Source organism: Enhydra lutris, unplaced genomic scaffold (genome assembly GCF_002288905.1).
Source record: "Enhydra lutris kenyoni isolate GAN:26980312 unplaced genomic scaffold, ASM228890v2 scaffoldscaffold25, whole genome shotgun sequence".
In the NCBI taxonomy this organism is placed as follows: domain Eukaryota; kingdom Metazoa; phylum Chordata; class Mammalia; order Carnivora; family Mustelidae; genus Enhydra; species Enhydra lutris.
The window spans coordinates 4,819,175-4,831,222 of record NW_019154109.1 but is presented as its reverse complement, the minus strand read 5'-3'; positions in this window follow the sequence as shown (position 1 = coordinate 4,831,222).

Here is a 12,048-nt window from a genome sequence, read left to right as displayed (position 1 = left end):
GAGCCCGATGTGAGGCTCGATCCCAGGACCCTGGGACCATGACCTGAGCCGAAGGCAGAGGCTTCAACCACTGAGCCACCCAGGCGCCCCCACAATGCTCTTTCTTAACACTAGAACGCCCTCGCTCCCTCTCCACCTACCCAACCTTTCCCCACCTCTCAGGACAGGGCTCCAGGGGCAGTTTCTGCAAGAAGTCAGGGGGCCTCCTCCTGAGGACAATGCCTCCATTGCTGCCTTGAGAACCCCACACTGAGGCCCATTCACCCGGCGCTTGTGATTCACAGAAACCAGGTCGGGCTGCCCCGTCCCGCCCCGCCCCGCCCTCCCTGCCTGGAGGCCGCTTCAGCCCCACCCACCTGCTCATCCTGGTTTTCAGCCCCCACCCGGACAGCTACAGGAATTTCAGCTGCTCTCAGCTGAAGACTCAGGAGAAAAAGTTTCCACCTTGTGCAAAGCCCCCCTCTCCCCCGCCCCCCACGGGGGGAGTCGCCCTGCCCCCTGGCCCTGCCTGGGCCACACCAGCCACACCTTCAGCACACCTGAAGCAGTTTCCCCGGTAAAGTCAGGCCTGGGCAACGCACATCTGCGGGAGGTGGTGGGGCTGGGGTTGCTCTTCAGGAAAGAGGAGGGCGGGCCGGGAGAGGTGGTGAGATTCCCGGGCTGGCTCCGGGGCTCAGATTGTGCTGGGCTTGCGGAAGGTGGGTCAGGGAGACTTGTTTAGCATGGAGCTGCCTTACCCCTCCCTCATCCCCACCCACCCCTACTTTGCCAATTCCCCAAAGAAGCCAACCTCCTGGTGTGCAGGTCCCTGAGGATGAAGGAAAGGGAGGTCGCTTCATCGCTGCTTGGGGGTCATGGACACACAGAGTCTTCCCTCTGAACTTGACACAGAGACCCCTCTGTCTGGCCCCACATCTCTCAGCATTCTGGGGTCCAGGGGTGGTGGTGAGAAGTGGACCTCACTGGGAGAGACTGGACATAATTTATAAGCTGGCTTCATGATCATGTTAATAAATGATATCAGCCTCTACCTATCAGCACCTACTGTGTGCCAGGCAAGGTGCAGCACAGTTTACGTGCACTCTCCAATTACAGGAAGGACCTCGAGAGCTCCACGTTACAGGTGAGGATGCTGGGGCTCAAAGCAGTTAAGTGACTCATCCAAGGATCCTGATTGTTCTGCTTATGATTTTTTTATTTGCACAGTATACTTTCCACCAAATAAAGCTGGGTATCTGATAGAAACAAAGAAAAGTGTAGTTTAAGTTACTTCTGTATTTTAGCTAACAAATATTTGAGTAGTTTGTGACAACGTAATGCGAAGTATGTGTGCATGGATCCTTATAAGGAAACTCGTGTGGAAGAATGCTCCGATTGGCCTATGGCAGACTTTTGATCACTCCCAGGGGCAGCCCGGGATGAGAGTGCAAACTTACTGATCTTAGGGCTGTTTCTTGCTCAGATAAAATGACTTGCTAATGAACAAAGGGTGGGGGGTGGTTCCCATCCCCACCCCACCCCCACCCATGCCTGCTGCATTGTTGATTTCCTCATTGCTCTCCAGGTCTAGACGGGCTGGGCCTGGGGCAGGGCTCCTGGCTTGTTCATCCTGAGGTCCCAGAGCCCCTCCATACCAGCTGAACGAATGTAGGAGAAAATCATTCTCATTCAGCAGATCTTGTATGGGATTTGGTCATTAGATAGTCAAATATTGATGGAGAGCAAAAATATGGTGAAACAGTTGCCTTACGGTTGTATTGTCTTTAATAGTTGTCAAAATGCTGCAAGTCAAAACAAGACAATGGAACCCAGAAAAAGAAAAACTGATCTTAAAAGGTTCAGATGTCTACCTCACTCACGTGAATCAGTGTTAGCACAGAGTCTGCTGGATGACTAACATGTCCGTTGTTGAGGGTTCATTCATTCACCGGTTCAGTCTTTCCGTAAAAGTAACACGTATTTATGGAGCACATACTCTGGAACGTGGGAAGTGGCAAACCTGTGGCCCAGGAGAGAACTTTTGAGCCTTTTGAGCCCCGTCTGGGCCCCTCTGAGTTAACAGACCACAAGACAGAAGAGCGGGAGCCTCCACGGGTGACAGTGGGACGCCCATGGGAACCAAGGAAGAGCAGGTGCCTTCAGTTTCCCTAGTGCCTTCCCAGCCTGAGAGGGATCCGTGTGGCAAAGGGGCGTGTGAGAGAGCTCAGCCCAGCCCTGCTCCCCCAAGTCTAGTCCCTGCTGGCCAGTGGGGTATGGGAAGCTGTGAATCAAATGGGAAGTTGGGATTTGAAGCCGATAAGGTTGAAGCCTTAGTAACTACAGTGAGGCTGTTGAAAGAATCAAAATTGGTTGTTGAGTTTTGGAACCTTTACTGGAACCCACCAGAGCCCAGGTGGTAGCAGTTATGGAGAGAACAATGAGAGTTTGTAATCAAGCCTCCCCCCGTCTAGGTCTTTATTCAGCCTCCGCTGTAGGTGCTGTCCACCCCTGGCCATAAGGAAAACATTGTTGCACGCTCCCTTCCATTCCCTACCTCTGGTCCCTCCCCCGCCCGCCCCCCCATCTTGTTTTTGGTCTACTATGAGCTCCGGAAGACCCAGAGTTTTTTGTTCACTGCTGAATCCCCAGCACCGGGAAGGTGCTTGGAACCCGGGGCGCTCTGTAGCTACTGAATGAAGGAAGGAATTGTTGTGTATCCCCAAGGAGTCAAGACTTGACACTGGACAGGTCGCATATACACGGTGTTCTAAAAAGGCCAGAGATAATCTTTCTGCTTGGAAAGGTGAACAGAGAGATTTGGGGGCTCTGGGGCAGGGTCTCTTTGACACGGATATTTGACACTGAAGAAATGGACATTCTGAACATTTGCAGAATTTTAAGCTCGTGGAGATGGAAGAGGCCAGGGCTGCAATGCCCTGAATGAATGACCGGGGTGGGGGGTGGATGCTGGGGAAACACCAGTTGGAAAGGAGTTTTTTCCCAAGAAATCAGGCTGCCTTGCCACACCTGATGGATTGGTACTGGTGTCTGGCCACCAACAAGCCATTCTGCCTCCCAGTTGGGCAGACGGTGGGGCGGAGGGTGGTGCAGAGTGAAGAGAAGTCTTATGTGCCCCAGAATCTGTTGTCTTCTAGAGAGTGCTTAAGGGCACCAAACTCCCTGGAGTCAATCCCCATTCTACCGTGTATTCACTGCAAGACCTTGGCCAAGCTACGGTCTCCGTTTCGTTTAATATGTAAGGTGGGGATGATATGAGCAACTGCCTCGTTGGGTTTTGGAAGATGAAACGAGCTTCTATAAATATCTTTTGGAATATTTTGGAATATTCATCTTTTGGAAGATGAAACGAGCTTCTATAAAAATTGCTCAGAATGGTGCCTAGCACATGGCACAAGCCTATGGGTGTTTGCTGTTATTACTGGGATGTCGTGGAGATCGAAAGACTTCCCTCCCCCCAGTGTGTCTCCTTTGTCCTTTTCCCTCCCTGCGGTGTCTACTCCCCCTTCTCCCTCCTCTCAGATTCCCCCAGTTTAGGTCCCCTGTCCCTTTCATGCTAGGAGCCTTTGGGCAGGCCTTGCCCAGCCCCTCCTTCCCGCCCTCTTCTTCCCTGAGCCAAGCCTGGGTCCCGCTGGTCATGGGAAGATGGGCCTGGCTGGTGAGTCAGCCCATCTCGCCTCGCCCGCAGCCACCAGTGACGGGAAGCCTGGGGAAGATGCTGATGACATTCCCATCTCCTGCCAAGACATCAGAGATCTCTTCCGTAGAGTGGGGAGACATGGAGCTCATGTGGCCACAGTCTCCGTCTGAGGGATTATCACTCAGGTCCCTAGGCCCTGCCCCAGAATTATTGTCAGCCTCACTTGTGTGGCCGCAAGGGTGGGTTTGGGTGGAATTTGCTAGCTGCTCAACCTTGCTGTCCATCCTCCAGCCCTCGTCTGTGCCTCTTGGCCCATACCTAACTTTAAAATCTGAGCCCCAGACCTTGGCTTCCTTTTTCCCACCATCCTGTCTCAACTTCCGTCTCTCCCCATTTTCTCAGTATTCTGCAGCCCCAGCCCAGCTCTCTGGTAACTCTTCCCTCAAGTCTCCCCTCTTCTGTAGGTCTTCCCTTCCAGAAAGCCTTCCTACTCTGGCTGGGACCTATCTACTCAACAGGTGGTCCGTGGATGGACGCCTGGTAGCAACAGCGTCCACCTAGGGGCTCCCAGAAACGCCTCATCTCAGAATCTGCATTGTAACACGGCCCCCAGGGATCCGCAGGTGCAACACAGTTTCAGAGTTATGGAGCTAGGTTACCCTTGCTCTTCCAGCCCCTGAGAAGATGGAGACTCTGGGACTCTGGGTCAGCTGGTTTCAGGCCGACTGGAGACAGAAGAGAGAATTTCATCCTGTAAATGACGATATGGTCCCTGCTCTGCTCTACCATCCCTGCATCTGATTTTTGAATGGCCTTCCCACCAGCAACCCCCCTGCCCAGCTGGCTGGGCGGAATTACCCCGACCCTTGGTCAGCTGCAAGAAAGGTCTCATCTGGTTGGCCATATACTGTTCCAGAAGGACCTCTGCCCGGGATTCCAGAATCTCCCTTGGAAAGTAAACTTAGCCAGTCTGAGTGTGCCCCAGACCGGCTCTCCGGAACACAGCTATTCTGCCAAGAAGTGTTCCTCCATGAAACAAGTTCAGGAAGGACTTCCAGTCACCCCCACTTCCTCTCTCTTTCTCCTGTCCTCTCTCTGCCGGGACACACATCAGCACCTTAAATCTGCTGGGAAATAGGAGTAAAACAAAACTGTTTAACTTCATTTATCCCAGAGTCTCTAAAACGTAGACTTCTTCTGTCACTTGACATCTATGAATGTCCCGTGGTAATACCTTTGGGAAATGCTAGCCTAATTCCCTTATACACGCACACTTGCACACACACACACACACACACACACACACACACATGCACATGCACACAGATACACAAACACTGAAATCTTGATGTGAGGCTCTCTGGTGCTAAGGGGTCCCTTGTTTCCATTTTCTGAGGTGAGAAACTGAGTCTGGTGGCTGAGGGGAGGGTCTTGGAGGGGGTTCCGGCCGGCCCCTGTGGGTGTAGGCAGTGTCACTTAGCCCAGAGTCTATGGGGCCCGTTGTTCTCACCAGCTTTTGTTCCGAGTCACAAATGCTGGTGTCCGCCCAGTCTACCAGCCTCGTCTGGAGCTGGTGTGCTGTCCCCATCAGCAGGGAAAATGCTGTTCCCATGGGCCTGATGGCCATTATAAAAGAAGGCGTGACTCCCTCCTGAGGGAGAGGGAGGGAGGGAAGAGCTTTCGCAAATCCAGCAGCTAACCTGGGCTCTGCAGGAAAGCTCTATGCCTTGCCCACCTGGAGAATGTGTGGCAGAGGCTGGAAGAGGTTTCTAGCCCAAACCTGGCCTGGGCTTCTGCTGACACAGTGGTTAGATGGAACGTGGAACTGGCAGGGCCAGTTCTGACAGCCTGACTCACCAGCTTCTTCGGCCTCCGGCCTCTTGCAACCGGCACAGTGCGACTGAGGAGGCCGAGGTGGGGCCGGTGTGGGGATCTGTACAGCAGTGCCAGAGTGTGGGTTCCGTGGCCCCTGCCGTGCAGCTGGGGCAGGCTGGGGCCACAGTCTGGAGTTCATGGAGACCTTGGGGGAATCGGGGAGCCTGGGGAAAGGAGTCTTGGAGAACCCTGATGCTTTGAGAATCATCAGGTATCAGCCCAGAGAGGCAGAAGTGCACGGGACCCTAGACACCCCATTTTAGTGGAGAGGAAATGGGTGAGGAGGCTTTCCCAAGGCCATCCAGTGACTCTGTGGCAGAGCTGGGATTTCCTGACGATTATACTGAGACACCACGTTTTGTGGCTTCTGATCGCTTCCCCAGCTGGAACTAAATTACCTGAGAACAAATTTATTCCAAAGCTGGATATCCGTCCACACTGGAGAATCCCATTTCCAAATACCAGCTAACACATGCCCAGTCTCCTGGCTCCTTATGAGTCCCAGGTCCCTGAGGAAACTCAGAATAGAATCCACCACAGGCCTGGGCCCGTCGCAGTCAAGAAAGACCTCTGTGGGAGTCTCCAAGGGACGGGAGCTCAGAGAGGCCAGGAACCCAGGGATTTCAGGGCTGGATGACTGGGTAGACTAGACATGTGAGCCTCAAATTAGAGAGGTCCTCATTCCACCGGTCCTGGTACCACTCAGGCCACATCCAGTGTCCTAGACCCCATTCATAGCCCCAGTTCTTAACAGGGATGATGATAACGTGAGATGTATCCAGGAGGGCGACCCAGACAGTGAAGGGAAGCTAACCCGTGCCTGATAAGCAAAGTCTGAAGAGCCTGAGAAGGCGTAGGCTGGGTATGAGACCACGCAGAGGCACAGGATGGCAGTGCTCAGATATTGAGAGAACTGCCTGGAGGCCCCAGGGAGGAAGCCAAGGGCCAGCGAGGGCAAGCCATGGGAGGGACACCTCTAACAGCCAGGACAGCTTTGAGGGGACTTTCCCTGGAGAGGCTCAGAGGGCGCTCGGCCAACTTGGAGGCTGTCAGTGTGGACCTTTGAAATCAGATAGAGGGGAGGAAGGCCTGGGAGGCTTTTAAGATCCATGCAACACGAGATGAACCCAGAATCCTCTTCGATTCCGCGTCTATGCAGGCCAGAGCCCATGCTCCCTGCTGGACACTGGGCTAGGTGTTGAGTAAGGACATAAAAATGAGTAAGTCACTGTTGCTGCCCACAAAGGAACTCCGTGTTCCACACAGGGCAAAAAAAGAACCGTGTGCAAGTCAAGACCTGATCGGGGCCTCTGCGCAGGTGCAAACACGCAGGCCCCGCAGAGGGAAGGACGTGTGAGTTGGGCCTCAAAGGATAAACAGGGTTTTGATGGGCAGAGCTAGGCGGAGGGTGCACTGGGCAGAAGACACACACAAGGACAGTGGGATTAAACAGGCATGTAGTGTTCGGGGAGATGCCTTGCATGGGTGGAGTGGAGAGAGTAAGTGGATGGGAAGGAGCCAGAGACAGACAGGGTGGATGGGGGCCAGCCAGGGAAAGCCTGGGGTGACAAGCTAAGAATTCTAGTTGCAGAAAATTGGGAGCGGGCAGATGTTTTTATGCAGAGGAAGGATTTCGTCAGCATTGCTTTTAGTGATTGGGCTCATGGCAGCACACTCTGGTGGCTGGGAGGTCGGCGAGGGGAGCAAGAATTGGAGGGGCCGATTGGAGGTGCGGATGTCTTGAAATGGTCAAGACCAGGCTTGTAGGGGGCCCAGTTTAGGACAGCAGTGGTAGGTATGGAGAGGAGGTGACATCTCAGCCCCGTCAAGGGCTTGGTGCCCAGATGGGAAAGGAAGTATTAAAGATGAGGCTAGCGTTTCTTGCTCGGATGGGTGGGTAGGTGGTGATTTCATTAGCCTTTGTCTTTTGTTTCTCAAAAGCAAACACCCCAAAATATGTGTGGCTCAGGCTGGTTTTAAGCTTGGTGGAGCTCTGAGTAGAGAAAGGAAGGCCTAGGGAGATGCTGGGAAGCTGGGAAGAAGCTCTCAGGGTAGCCATGAGAGGTCTGAGGTTTGCTGTCTGGGCTCTCCCCTCTTGGTGCCTCATTTCCTCTGAATGTGCAGCAAAGCAGATGCAATGTCCTGGCTTTCTAGCAAAGCCCCAGACCCTCTCCTCTGCCCCCCTCTCTCTCGCCTGGTGCACCCCACACCCCTCTGCCAAACTCCGCAGCTCTCTTCTCAAGATAAACAGGTAGACTGACAATGAAGTGTGTTTGCTGGGCTCCCTGCACTGGCCCCTGCCCGTGGCCTTGCTGGGAGTTAGCGTGCCCACCAGCCGGGCACTTGGACCCACAGGGCTCTGAACCACCAGCAGTGAAGTGTGGATCCCTTCTCACTGTAATCTCAAACAGTGGTTTGTTCTTAGTGGCTCTAAGTTGTTCTCTTAGAGAATTTGGGGAAGAGCTCATCTTTGTCACCAGAAGATACTTGTGCATTGACTAGACACTACTATAGGTAGAATCCAGGAGAGAAGAAAGTCTGGGGCTGCCTTGGACCTTGACTTCAGTTTTGTTAAACACTACCAACCTGTGCAGCTACTACCCACTGGCGCAGTCACCTAGAGACCCCCAGGCCATTCCCCTCATTCCCCCGAAGACTTTAGTTCCAGTCCACCATCACTTTCTCAATATGAGTTCTGTTTAAATTCTTGGTGATTTCAATGTCCAGGAGTATGATCTTTCCAATATCCTGGCCTCTTGGTTCCTTGATCTCCTGTCTACCGGTGATTCTTCCTCTGTCTGGTCTTAGCTATGCACTCCCACGGTCAGCTCGTCTTATTGTTACCAATGATGACACTTTGTATCTTTTCCACTTCAAGCAATACGCTCTGTGACTTCCTACCTTTCAGCTCACTCCTCAAGTCCTCTGACTCCCATAATTCTTCAGACCCTATAATCCATTCATTCTACTGCCTTAATTTTAATCAGCTCTCAAAGCCCTCATGTTTTCTCCTTACTTGCCCAGGTTAAAGTTCTTGGGCCATCTCTAGTCACTCCTTTATATGCAGCCTTAACTCCCTTACTCCTCTTTTGCCTCATTGTACTTTCTTGGAAAAATCTCTGGTTAAATACTCTTCACCTATTCTACACTAGCAGCTGTGTGGTAGCAAAATGTGGGTGTAGAAAATCCAGGCCTATGCTGACTCTTTTAAAATTCATGACATTGACCTCAAGAGGGTTCTTAGCACTACCCGGCATTCCTACTATATTTTGTTAGTTCCTTAGTTCTTCTACTTTCCTAGAAAATTCTTTCATGCCTCCTCCCCATCTCCCAAGTATCTAATACATCCCCCTCTATCCTCACTCTCAGATAATAATTGGGCTTCCTATCTCACTGAGAACATGGAAATGAAACAAAGGGAACTCCAATTGGCCTGCTCCACCACATCTACCCATCCACCTGCCCCTGCACATGTAGACAAACTGTCCATAATCTATCTAAGGCCATTATACAGGTCCTATCTTCTCTCATCTGTTCAAGAACATCGTGCCAGCAATTCTTCCCTCTTTTTCTGTATCATCAACTTTTCCTTCTCTGCTCAATTATTCTCATCAACACAGAAGACATGCTTTTATCTCACAAAATGGCTTCTCTTGACACCACATCCACCTCCGGAAATGACTTCGTTTCTCTCTCCCTTTACAACAAATCTATTCATGAAACTGTAAATATTTACTATCCATAATTTAATTTTCCCCATTTTCTCATGAATCCACTCTAGTCAAGTTTCTGCTCTTACCATGTAACCAAAATTGCTCTCACCGAGGCAGCAATGGCTTTCATGTCACTAAATTTGATGATCAGAAGGTTCCATTTGCAGTGATGGTGGAGTAGAGCCTATCAAATCATCTTTCTTGCAGGTAATGGCTTAAAACTGCACAAAATATGAAAAGTAACAACTACATGAGGGTATTAAAGCATGGCCAAAAAGCAGTCAGAAAATGCAGGGGAGTTGACACTGAGAAGAATAACAATGCATTGAGTAAGTTTTCTATTTCTATAGTTTTCCTCCCAATGGCCGGCTGCAGTTGGCTCCATTCAGGCTGTCAGAAGCTTGAGTAGAAGCTCATAGTCTTACTGGATTGAAGAATTAGAGGCAAGAATTTGAAGCAGTTGGAAAGCAGAGGAGGGAAAAATTGAGAGGAGAGTCACAGAGAGAGTTCCACAAATTCTGAATGTAAACTCTGCCCAAACCTCTAGGTGACCTTTGAATTATGTATGTGTGGAAAAGAATCCAAACAGCCCAACAAAACTAAATGAATTGAACAGAGATTTTAGCTGCTGCTCACCACAAAGGGAATTTGAGTCCAGCCAGTTAATTCCTGTTAAAAAAAATTAATACTGTTCAAGGGAATATAACACAATCCAGAAGGTATACAATTTATCATTCATAAAGTCCAGGATGCAACCCAAATTTACTAACAGAATAAGAAATAAGAAACTATAACTTGTACTTGAAAGAAAAGGCAATAAATGGAGACTGATCATGAAAATGGATAAAGATTTAATTTTTAATTTTTTTAAAGACTTTATTTATTTATTTGACAGAGAGAAAGATCACAAGTAGGCAGAGAGGCAGGCAGAGAGGGGGTGGGGAAGCAGGCTCCCTGAGAGCCCGATGCGGGGCTCGATCCCAGGACCCTGAGATCATGACCCAAGCCGAAGGCAGAGGCTTAACCCATTGAGCCACCCAGGTGCCCCTAATTTTTTAATTTTTAAAAAAGATTTATTTGTTTTTTTATTTTGGGGGGAGGGGTGGAGGGAGAGAGAGAGAAAGAATGTCAAGCAGACTCCTCACTGAATGTGGAGCCTGATATGGGGCCCAGTCCCATGATCCTAAGATCACAACCTGAGCCAAAATCAAAGTTGGATGCTCAACTGACTGAGACACCCAGGTACCCCAGCAGACAGAAATTTTATTTTATTTCGTTTTTTATTTGTTACCCCGCTCTGATACTGCATTATCTTTTTATTGTGGAATTAATTTATTTAATCTTTTAAAATATCTTTAAAATAAAAAATCTTTAAAATCAAAGATTTTAAAGTAAAAATTATAACTTTGCTCAAAGATATAAAGGAAAAAATACTTGTAAATAATAAATAAATAGAAAATTAGTAGAAAATATTATCAAAGAAATATAGAGTATTAAATAGCACCAAATAGAAATTCTAAGACTGAAAAATATAGTATGTGAAATAAAACTCACTGGATGAACTCAACAGCACATTTACAATGATGGAAAACATTGTCAGTGGACTTGAAGATAGGTCACTAAAAATGAACTAATCTGAAGAATAGAGAATAGAAATAAACAGACAATGATCTGTGGGAAAATATATAAAGGCCTACTAATATACAGGTAATTGTCCTCTCTGTCTGAGAGGACAGAGAAAATGGAAACATAAAAATAACTGAAGAAATAATGGCCCCAATTTCCCTAAACAAGGTGAAAGATTAGGCTTAGCACATCCCAAGCAAGATATATGCAAAGAAAATCATCCTTAGGCACATTATAGTCAAATCACCAAAAGCCACAAATCTGGAAAGCAAGACCGAGGAAAACGATATGATATATACAAGGAACAGTAGTATGTGTGACTGCTGGATTCTCAGCAGACATAACGGAGGCCAGAAGATAGTGGAACAGCATCTTTATTTATTTTTTATTCTTAAAAGATTTTATTTATTTATTTGATACAGAGAGAGAGAGCACAGTAGGCAGAGCGGCAGGCAGAGGGAGAGGGAGAAGCAGGCTCTCTGTTGAGCAGGGAGCCTGATTCGGGGCTCGATCCCAGGACCCTGGGATCATGCCCTGAGCCGAAGGCAGCCGCTTAATGGTCTGAGCCACCCAGGTGCCCTGGAACAGCATCTTTAAAGTGATGAGAGAAAAAAGACACCAGGACTCTGGGACCATGACCCAAGCCGAAGGCAGTTGTCTAATCAGCAGAGCCACCGAAGTGCCCCTTGTCTTATGATTTAAAAGCTCTCACATCTTTCCTCAAAATGTCTGGTGTCCGGCTCCAGTTATTCTACATTCTCTTTAAGATGTGGGACACTCGGCATCAATTTGTCCCCTGTTGTGTCCTGGTCACCAATGCTGTGACTAGAAGGAAGGTCCTCCTTAATCATATAGTGGCAAAAACACCGAAGACTCTGCTCTGTGCCCACGTGGTGCCAGGTGCTGTCACAGATGCTCCAATCAGCACGCGGCTGTGTGTGTGTGTGTGTGTGTGTGTGTGTGTGTGTGTGTGTGCGCGCGCGTGCACGTGCACGCTGTCAGCCTCTTCTCTGTGCCGGGGATCACTGCCCTTGAGGAGCTCACAGTCTAGTGCAGGAGGAGACGATGGGCTGCTACAGTTACCCAGGGTGGGTGTCATGCTATGTTCCAGCAGAGCACTGGGGGGTCGGGGGGAGCACCAGAAGGTATGTGTGGTCCAGTGGGGGAGGCGAGGGCAGTGTAGGAGAAAGGATCTGG